Source organism: Lepisosteus platostomus, chromosome 5, assembly GCF_059453375.1.
Source record: "Lepisosteus platostomus isolate fLepPlt1 chromosome 5, fLepPlt1.hap1, whole genome shotgun sequence".
NCBI lineage: Eukaryota > Metazoa > Chordata > Actinopteri > Semionotiformes > Lepisosteidae > Lepisosteus > Lepisosteus platostomus.
The window spans coordinates 60,151,877-60,162,771 of record NC_142615.1 but is presented as its reverse complement, the minus strand read 5'-3'; the positions used below and the strand labels follow the sequence as shown (position 1 = coordinate 60,162,771).

General features: G+C 42.5%; 1 pseudogene; it reads left to right on the top strand.

The window, feature by feature from the left end:
• Window positions 1-1,568: 1,568 nt before the first annotated feature.
• On the top strand, window positions 1,569-1,706 carry LOC148670445 (U1 spliceosomal RNA; annotated as a pseudogene).
• The last annotated feature ends 9,189 nt before the right edge of the window (window positions 1,707-10,895 follow it).

The following is a 10,895-nucleotide window of genomic DNA, read 5'->3' as shown; positions in this document are numbered from 1 at the left end:
GAGGAGAGGTAAAGACATCTCTATACATGGATGACGTCACCCTGCTCCTCTCTGACAATGCCTCAATTACCAGAGCTCTGCAGTGCTGTGATCGTTTCTCTTTGGCTTCCTCTGCAAAAATTAAGAAATCTAAGAGTGAGATTTTTTATCAGAACTGGAGGGAGCCAAAAGAAGGACATGATCTCAGGCTGCAAGAGAAGAGAATTAAGGTCCTGGGGGTGTATTTTGGAGAAGAGATGGGAACAGTAAATTGGCAGAACAAATTGCCAATCTTAAACAAAAAACTGATGCAATGGAAGGACCGAGACCTCACCATGACAGGGAAGGTGCTGGTCATCAAAGCCGAGCTCTTGCCTGTCTTGAATTTTCTGGCTTCTACCTTCCCAATCCCACACCGTGTTGTGACGGTGCTGAGGAGATTGATGTTTCAATTTCTACGGGGTGGGAAACAGGAAAGACTCAGAAGGGAAATAATGTACAGGCCGCTACCCCCAGGGTGGAAGTCTGTCCCAGATATTGCTACGAAGCTGCTGTGCATTTTCCTGGCCTCTGTGCTGAGAGGCTTTGCAACAGCACCTGCAGCGCGTACCTGGACTTATTTTTCCAGGCTCTGGGTAGGTAGGGAGGTGTTCAGAATGTGGGGTGTCAGACCCAAGCTGGACGTCCCACTCTCTGACACATGCCCTGCAATTTATGGGACAGTTAAAAGTTTTCTAAGATCTCACCCAATTGGCCATATTCCCCTCCGAGATGTCAGCGTCCAAAAACTGGAAGATTTCGTTGCACCCCAGAACAATAGGCAGACCGCTGTGGGCATTTTAACATCAGCCCAAACAAGGAAGGTGTGGAAACACACATCCTCTAACTTTCTGTGCAACATTCACAGAGATTTAGCCTGGAGTGTCGTCCACCAGTGCTTACCGGTACGAACTTTCTTGTACCGTAGGGGCCTCACCCCCAGCCCTCGCTGCGATAGGGTGGGCTGCGGCGAGGAGGAGACTGTGACCCATCTCCTGTGGTCCTGCTTTTTTGCTAAGGCCTTCTGGGCACAGTTTGAAGATTGGTTGCAAGCTCTCTCGCCCCAATTTACCCTGACCGCTGCTTTCGTCATATACGGCATCTCTCCTGTCAAACTTCCTCCTGACGTGTTTGACAGGATCTGGGCCGTGGTGAACATTGGGAAAGACGCCCTGTGGAGAGTGAGGAACATGGGGCTGTTCAAAGGCATCGAGGTCCTAGTCAAGGCAGCAGGTAGCCTGGCCCTGTTCATCATCCGAGAGAACTATTACCTCAGAGATCTGTGGAGAAAAGGGAGGGAGGAAGCAGAAAATCTGTGGGAAATAGAGAACATAGGTCAATATCTCAAGAAACTGTAAAAAACATTATCATGTTTAAGTAAAGAATGTGATTTGCACCAGAAAAAAATAAATTGTTGCTATGTAACTGGTACCGTGTCAAAATGTAATGAGATGTGATCATATATACTGTTTTAAGTACGTATATTAATGTAAAGCTTTCTAATTTGTGATGTCCTGTGTTTTTTTTGTGAAAAGAAAATAAAGTTCTTAAAAATAAAAAATCGGTTCACCCAGGGCGAGGCTCGGCCTTTAAACTCCGGCTGTGCTGACCCCTGCGAATTCCCCAAATGTGGGAATCTCGACTGCATAATTTCTGGTAGTGGGGGACTGCGTTCGCGCTCTCCCCTGATGTGCTTGGTCCAATATCAGATACGGAAGAGTTACGACACCACGAGCTGCGATAGGATCCCAGTTCGAAAGGAGTCGATGCCACTGCTGGTTCCCGGTTTCTTTTAGTTAGAGGTCCGGAGAAGCATTTCAAGCTGGTTACACTACTCTTTCCGGACATTCGTTCCCTTTTCAAAGTGAGTCTTTTTGCTGTAGTCTGCATTATTTAGGCTCATATCGAGGTTAGCCTTTATTTGGTCATGGGGGGGCCTCGGTACTGTATGCTAATTCTCAAGACAGTTTCACCCGTTTTCTGATTGCTAGGTTCTATACCAGTGCAGACATGTCAAAAAGTGAATGGCTGTACCTCTATTTCATCCATGCATCCGTGCTCAATGAATGAAATCAGTAATAAATGAATATATGTATAGTTATACGAAAAACAAGTGGTTTATTGACTCATCTTCATTTGCAGATTTAGAGGCAGCTTCGATATTCGTTTAACAAATGGGTTTTTTATATGTATGAGTCACACACATGCCATAGCAACAAAACATCTATGCAAATGAAGCTATAGATCACTTTTCTTGGAAGTGTTAAATGTCCATACTTCAGGCTTTCCTCCCAAAGCCTACGGCACCAATCCAGCTCATCCAGCTCTGTCTGTAGAGAAGCCAGGGTATCGGCTTGTTCCACACCCCACCTCTCTCTGTGTACAGTAGAGCCTTCTGTCCTGACTGGAGGAGCTCATCCAGCTGTGTTTGGAGAGAAGCCAGGGTATCAACTTGTTCCCCCCTCCCACCCCTCTCTGTGTACAGAAGAGGTTCCTGTCCTTACTGGAGGAGCTCACCCAGCTGTGTCTGGAGAGAAGCCGGGGTATCGGCTTAATCCACACCCCCACCCCTCTCTGTGTACAGTAGAGCCTACTGTCCTTACTGGAGGAGCTTGTAGGCATCCTCTCACGAGGCACCAATAAATGTAGGTGTCTTGTGCATTTACCGGGACAATTATTAATTGTAGCAGTAAGTCACAAAATGATTCTTTGATGGTTATTAGAAGACCGACCCAGCGGGATAACTCAGCAACGCACACACACGGATACTAATACACAAGAATACATTTATTATTACATAAAATGTGCATATCAACATAACAGATCTTATAGTGACGGTTAGCAGAATACAAAAGGTATATATTCAATCACAGAGTTACAAACCAAGAGGGACATAAATTCCGTATATCATTCATTTAGACAGTTTTGTAAATGAACTTTGTTACAATTTGTACATTAGATACTCAAAAGCAAGTACATGACTCATAGGAATTAAATTGATATCAACTCAGGTTAAGGTAACAATTGAATGCTCGAGCTGTAATGCCGAATGTTGAATACTCGTCCACTCTGTGGGGGTTCAGATCTCCTGTGGACGCAAAGAAGCAGTGGCAGGCTGTTCGACATGAGAGAAGGAGAAGAGAGATTTCTGCTGCGGTGCGCTGCTGATGCTCTCTGAAGACCGGCTAGTTAGTGTTGGCTGAAACTAGCGAGAGATTGCACACAGAAAAGTGACTACAGATCCGAGCAAGTCACACTCTTTAGACAGGAAGAAGACCGGTTAGTTCCCGAAATAGCGCTAGTCCTGAATACTGATATTCAGCTGTCCACAGTTCCAAAAGTAGTTCACTCGTTGATCAGGTGAGCGTTCGCGGTGGGTTCACGAGGCTTGCTGCTGGGCTAACCTCGGGTGGATCCTTTGGTTACGGGCGGGCAACCTCCGTTCTCGACTCTTAGAACAAGGAAAAGTCCTGGCACTGGGACACATTGGCCGTTACGTGACTGTCTGAGCTGAGCCTGAGGATGTCCAGGAGGAGCTGGAGTTTTACCTGGAGGAACTACGGTCGCTCATTGGTTGAAAGTTCCATGGGCATTCGAGAATCATTTTGTGACTTACTGCAACAATTAACAATTGGCCCAGTAAATGCACAAACCCCTACATTTATTGGTGCCTCGTGAGACGATGCCTACATTTATTGGTGCCCAGTGTGAGGATGAGTAACCATGCACTAATCCTTGGGTGTAAACCACTTGGGATGAGACTCTCCCTTGGAATCTCCCAGACAGTGAGGCACCAGAGATGACCATTAATTAGGGTGGCTGATGTGTCTCAGCTTTGGGAGTTGTTCCTTATCAGATTACACTATCAGCTAGAAAAACACCTTAAATGTGAACCAAATGGAATGGCCTCTCTGTGTCCAGCACCACTTGAGATGAGGGAGAGAGAGACTGGCAAAGGAGCAGCAAACTCAAGGTACAACGGTCTCTGTCCTGTGTGAATGCGCTGGTGGACTATTAAGCTACTTGACTGACTAAAACTCTTCCCATACTGACTACAGCTGAAAGGTCTCTCTCCTGTGTGAATGCACTGGTGTGATTGTAAGCGGCTTTTCAGACTAAAACTCTTCCCACACTGATTGCAGCTGAATTGTCTCTCTCCTGTGTGAATGCGCTGGTGGGTTTTTAAGTGACTTGACTGACTAAAACTCTTCCCACACTGATTGCAGCTGAACGGTCTCTCTCCTGTGTGAATGCGCTGGTGGGTTTTTAAGTGACTTGACTTACTAAAACTCTTTCCACATTCACTGCAGCTGAATGGTCTCTCTCCTGTGTGAATGCGCTGGTGGCTTTTTAAGTGGTTTGACTGACTAAAACTCTTCCCACACTGACTACAGCTGAACGGTCTCTCTCCTGTGTGAAGGTGCTGATAGGGTTTTGAAATGCTAGACTGACAGAAACGCTGCTTCTCCCTGTGCCATAATGGCAGTTTTCCCACACCATCTGAGCAAGGCCTTGAGTGATTCTTCCTCATCTCCTGATCGTGCTGGGGTCTCTTATTCTGCAAATGCTCCATGGAATGGCCTTCCTCTGTGTGATGGAACTGAGATTTGTTTTCATCATTATGTCCCTCAGTGTGCTGCTCAGCAGTGTGAATCATCTGGGGCTCCTTCTCCAGCTCTCTGAGACTAAAACCGTCCAGTTCATTCAGTTGTTCCTCTCTTTGCACAAGAACAGACATACTCTCCAGTTCATTAAAACTTTCAACGATTTTCTCAGTAACCAGATTATTAAACCTGTGTGTAAAGTCATCAGATACTAAGGGATCATATGATTGTTTGAGACTCTGCAATGACAGTCTCTCCGCTTGAACAGAACAAGGCCTAATTATTATCAAGCCCTGTAGGAGCTGCTGTTGCTCCTCCCTGTACTGACTCTTCTCAGTATGCTGTAAATCAGTACTGTTCTCTTCATTAGGTACATCAGTCTGCTGTTCTGCAGGGTCAATCAACTTGGGCTCCATGTCCTGCTCTGTAAGATTTAAAACATCCAGTTTTTCACTGTGCTCTTGTACAGAGATGCAGCCCAGTTCATTACAACCTTGTGTAATATTGATTGTGTCCAGATTATTAATAGTCTCTGTAAAATCATCACATACTAAGAGCCCAGGCGTCTCACTCTCAGGCTCTGTCTTCATCATGGGCACAGAGTCCAGATCCTTGACACTCTGTCTACTTTCTGTGTGCTGCTCACTAAGTGCCTCTTTCCCTTCTGCGGCAGTGAGCTCTGTCTCCTGCATCAGCCTGTGCATCTCCACACTGTGCTGCAGTTCAAGAGGAGCCCTTTCCCCAGCTTCAATAAGAGCACTGGCCTCTGAATCTGTAAACACAAGACAAGACCTTTATAAGAATAAACTTTATTTTATAGTTTTATACCTTTAGAGGTGGCTTCTCAAAGCATTTTACAGAATGCCAACAACAAAAAATACACAAACTTAGCATGACGAGAATACACAGTTAGAGGAGACAGTAGACAGTGGTACTAAGTAAAGTAGGAACAGAAGGGTACAGAACAGTTAAATAAAGGCTCTTCTGAAGAAAATGTTTTTGAGTCTGGATTTGGAGTTTAGAGAAGGTGACTCTCTGATATCCTTGGGGAGAGAGTTCCAGAGCTTGGGGCATAAAATTAGAAGGTCCTGTCACCCATACAATGTAGACGGGCTTGGGGGACAGATCGGAGAACAGAATTAGAAGAGCGAAGATTGCAAGGTAGGGAGTAGGGTGATAATATCAGACCAGTATGGAGGTGTCAAGCCAAGCCAAGACATTGAGCGTCTTATAGGTGAGCAGGAGGATTTTTAAGTCGATAAATAACTTGACAGGAAGCCAGTGCAAGGACTCCAGGATAGGAGTAATGTGATCATTTGTACTAGACCTGGTCAGGATTCTGGCTGCTGAATTTTGGACATACTGCAGTTTGTTCAATGTGGATTTAGAAACCCCAGAGAGTAGAGCGTTACAGTAGTTGATTTGGGAGAAGACAAACATTTTCAGCCACAGTTAGTGATAACACAGGGCGTAGTCGAGCAATATTTATGAGGTGAATGAAAGATGTTCTGACAACATGCTGCACATGTGGGTCGAATGTCAAATATCATCCCCAAGTTTTTCAATTTAGACTGAAGCTTAAGTACAAGGCCATCTACAGATAGGGTTACACATTGGTTGTACAAAGTTGATGGGTGGTCCCAATAAGGACGACTTCAGTCTTGTCACAGTTAAAGGAAGGAAATTGAGTCACCCAAGTTTTTATATCGGGGATGCAAATTAATAGAATAGAGACAGCCACATCATCGTCAGGTTTGGTATGGATGGATATTTGAGTATCATCAGCATAGTAGTGATAGCTGAGGCCATGTGATCTTAAAAGCCTTAAACTACACACACGCATACTAGTACACTCACAATCAATTTGGGTTGTTTTAACATAGTGGAATAAGTGGGTATAAGGGCGTGTTCTGATTTAGCTTTGTCAGAAACATAACTACCATGCAAAAAGTAAGACTACTGTAATAATATCACAATTACATTACATTTACATTAACACTGCACTGAGAGAGATAGAGAGGGGTTAATATAGACACACTGTCTAGACACTCCAGTACATTAACACTGCACTGAGAGAGAGGTTAATATAGACACACTGACTGGACACTACAGTGCATTAACACAGCACTGAGAGAGAGGGGTTAATACAGACACATTGACTGCACAATACAGTACATTAACACTGCACTGAGAGAGGGCTTAACACAGGCACTGCGACTGGACAAAACAGCACATTAACACTGCAACCAGAGAGAAGGATTAATACAGACACTCTAAGTCTACACTCTAAGCTCTAAGTCCCACACCTGAAGAAGGCTCCACAGCCGAAACGTTGTGTTTTCTTTCTTCTTTTTTTTCAGCATGGAATAAACCTATTACTTGTTCCTAAATTAAAAATGGATGACTAGAAGGTGACTATGACAGACACTTGACTTGACTAAGACTATGACTAAATCAAAAACTGGAAACTAAATGAACACTGCAAATAAGTACACAGAAAAGTAACACTCAGAATTAACAACTTTTCTAAGCACACATTACATTTGTTGGTATCATACACCTCTATTGACAGCAACAATCAGCATCGACCAGCAAATTCTTAATAACCACGTCAAGGTTTAAACGTGAAAACAGCGTGGTGTTTGGTCAAAGCCCAAGCACAGTCCTCAGTGTGCTGTTTATGGTTGAACTCTAGAAGCAGTGAATGGTTTAGAAAGTGAATTCAGAGGGAGACAGTCTGATACAGAACTGTTTAATTACAGAGAGGCCCCCAGCTGGATCAGAAAGAGGTGAGCTGGTGATTCAGAAAAAAAAACCAAAGAGGGGAAAAAAGGCAAAAAGGCACAGAGATAACCAGTGGGAGAAAATGAGATCAGGGATGATTTTCCACTAATTCATTACTTGATATGTTAAGTGGAGAAGGGTTGTTCTGAATATACCTTACTGAAGATAACGCTAACACGAGTGAGGGACACTTATTAACAACAGCGGATTGAATCATAATAATAAATAAAAAACTTCATTCTATATAGCACCTTTACAGAGGGAAAAAAAGCTACACAGCGGGAGGAGGCAGCAGAATTAGGTGCAGTGTATGGGTACAGTGAGGTTTCAGATAAGGAGGGCAATAAGGAGTTTGATTAAACTGATTGAGATCTAGATTGAGATGCTCATTGAAAAACTGGCCGTCTGATAGTCAGATCTGTTTGAGTGGCAGGGTGAGATGGTGAGATTGCTTATGTTGCTCCTTGCAACTGCAGGATACAGGTCGGACCCAGTCTGGACACGACAATAAAAAGGCAGGACCCCCAACAAAAGCAAAGACCCAAACACAAATGATCCGAACCTGATTCTTTAGAAAGCAGAGAGCATAGATTCTAAAAAAACCCACAAATATCAAATTTAGTAAAATAATATTGAGGTGAATTGTTTAGAAACACCTTCTCCTGATTAGTGGGTGGATTCTGAGAATAAGCAGATAAATTGCCATTAATCTGGTAGCATCAGGGTTAAGCTTTGAAGAGAGATTTAACTGCAGGTAACATTTACAGGCAGCAAGGCAGTTGATCTCTTCTTTAGGTCTTTGTAGGAGCTATTTAAGAGTTGAATACTTAGCAACACCTTCTTTATAAATTGGGTAACTTGCATGCTGTATGTTTATTGTGTGTGTAGATTAGTGTGTGTATTGTCATTGTTAATAAATATTTGTTAGCCCAGTGTGTCTTTCTTCTGCCTCTTTCTGTGTCAGCACAAAGAACACAAGTGCTTCTTAATCTTATTATTGCTCAGTTATATGGGGGTTATAATCATTTCGTTTAATTGTTGATTTACCCTCTGGGCCATTTCAGGCTGTCCCTCTAATTTCAAAACCCCCTATTCGTAACAGCTGGTGTCACCAATTTTCTGTGATGAACTGGTATCCCGTCCATGGTGTATCCCACACTGTGCCACTTGCATGCTGGGATAGGCTCCGGCTCTACCGTACCCCTGTACTGGGTAGAGCAGTGAATTCAACTGAGAGGAAATGACTATCTCTAGAAGACTCATACACCTTCTGCTTTGTGCTTATTCCAAAGAGGTCAGGAAGAGAAATGTGGACCTTGCAGTGCTGGTACTCAACTCAACAGTAAGACAACACTGCCAGACAGTCAGCACAAAAACACCAAGAGAAAAACCCAGGAAACAGAGTTTGGACTTTTAATTCCTTCCAAATCCACAACACTCCTTCTCCTCCAAGATCAATCAACACAGAAGAATCCCCAAACTTCAAACACCCCAATACACTGCACCTTACCAGAGACAATCCAATATTCACTTGCTCCTGCACCTCAAACCCCTGACCGCTGGAAAACATAAGAATGCATACAGCCGTCGACTGATTGACCATTTTTATCCTGTTTACAATTTCACGGTTATTTCCAGATTTTATTTGCGTTTGTAAATCCTAAATCACTGGAAACACGTTTGGCCAAGAATATGTTAAAAATAAGGAAGATGTTCCAAAAATTAAAAAAAAACTAAACAAGGAAGATACCAACATTTTTCCGTAATGATTATGTAAATACAGTAGCTCATCATTTTTTTTTATCTGAGTCATTGAATGATATGGAGTCAGTCTAAATTATGTGTTCTAAGCCCTGTTTCTGAAATAAAGATGTTTTCAGCACCATAATTGGAAAACAACAGTTCAGTACTGTACTGAGAGAGAGAGGGGTTCGTACAGACACACTGACTGGACACTCCAGTACATGAACACTACACTGAGAGTGAGAAGGGTCAATACAGACAAAGTGACTGACATAATAGTCCAAAGGAGTTAGTACAGACAGACCCTGGTGGACTGGAATGTTTAAACCTATCTATATAAATATAAAATCTAAAGATATAACACAATAATTATAATACAAATACAACATTTGTATTTTCCCGAATGACGTCGGATTGTACACTGATTCGGTGAAATAATTATATTATAATACAAATACAGTATTATATACCGTGGAGATATATATATATATCATAATAACGTCGGATTACACACTGATTTAGAGAAACAAATGCTGAATATGAGTTATTTTTATAACCGGCCAACGGTTCAGTTTCCAGTAAAGAATCCCGTTGCTACATCACACAAGTCTTTCCCACTTCACTCTGTATCTCTCCACTATATTCTCACCAGTGAGGAAGTTAAAGACACTGTTTTTAAACACACAGACAAGTCACCACACTGACCTGAGAACTGCAGTTCCGTGTCCATTTCTTCCTTTATTCCTGCAGTGGCTTCACAGGGAAGCGTGTATCCAACACGATCTTTCTGTCCATGATCTCCTGCTCCCGACTCCTTCTCCCACAGCTGCAATCTCCACTTCAGGCTCTCGTTCTCCTTCTTCAGCTGCGCCATTTCACTCCCGAAACTCTCTTCCACACACTGTGTGAATATAAACACAGACCGTCTCACCAGAGTCTGGGAGACGCTGCGGAGTTTGTTTTCAATCTCATCCTCAGAGTCAGACATTCTGTTTCGGAACACATGTGAAACTTCATACACGATCGATTTGAGCAAAACCTCCATGAAAGAGCGAAGTTCAGTTTCCAGATTAAAAATTGCCATATTTAACCAAAGCTGATCACAAATACAGAGAGATTGCTGTGCTGATACTGAAATGACAAACACTAAGACTCCTACGCCCCTACGGGTCTATATTGCAAGGGTTTTAATTCACACCTGAAGCAGGAACAGGAACTGAGCGATCACTCCTCCTACATCCTGCCACATGACGCACTTTCTTAGTGATTGTTGCTATGCACTTCACGTAAAGGACTTTCAGTATGTTGGATCTTGTTGAATATACAATGAAAAATAATGTAGCATTGTTTACAAATATATGTGCGTAAAATATACACATATATGTACACATACAAATATATATGTTGTATTTTCATATATTTCCAGATCATTCGCCTGTATTGAAATAAATAACAGTACTTAAACATGTATTGAAATAAAGAGATCAAACTTTGAATGTAATGGATTCATACAGTATCTAAACAATGTCTGCTAATAGACGGTAATGTGGACAATTCCTGTTGCCAATTGGTTGGATATCTCCAAGACATCCAAGAGATCAGGTATTGAAAATATTTTTTTAAACAGAAAATGTGAAATGGAAAGTAGGTCAAAAGCCTTCTGATAATCTAAGTACACCATACTACATGTTCTGTGCATCCATTAGTTTTATGGGCTTTATGGGATTAAATTAGTTAGACAAATTA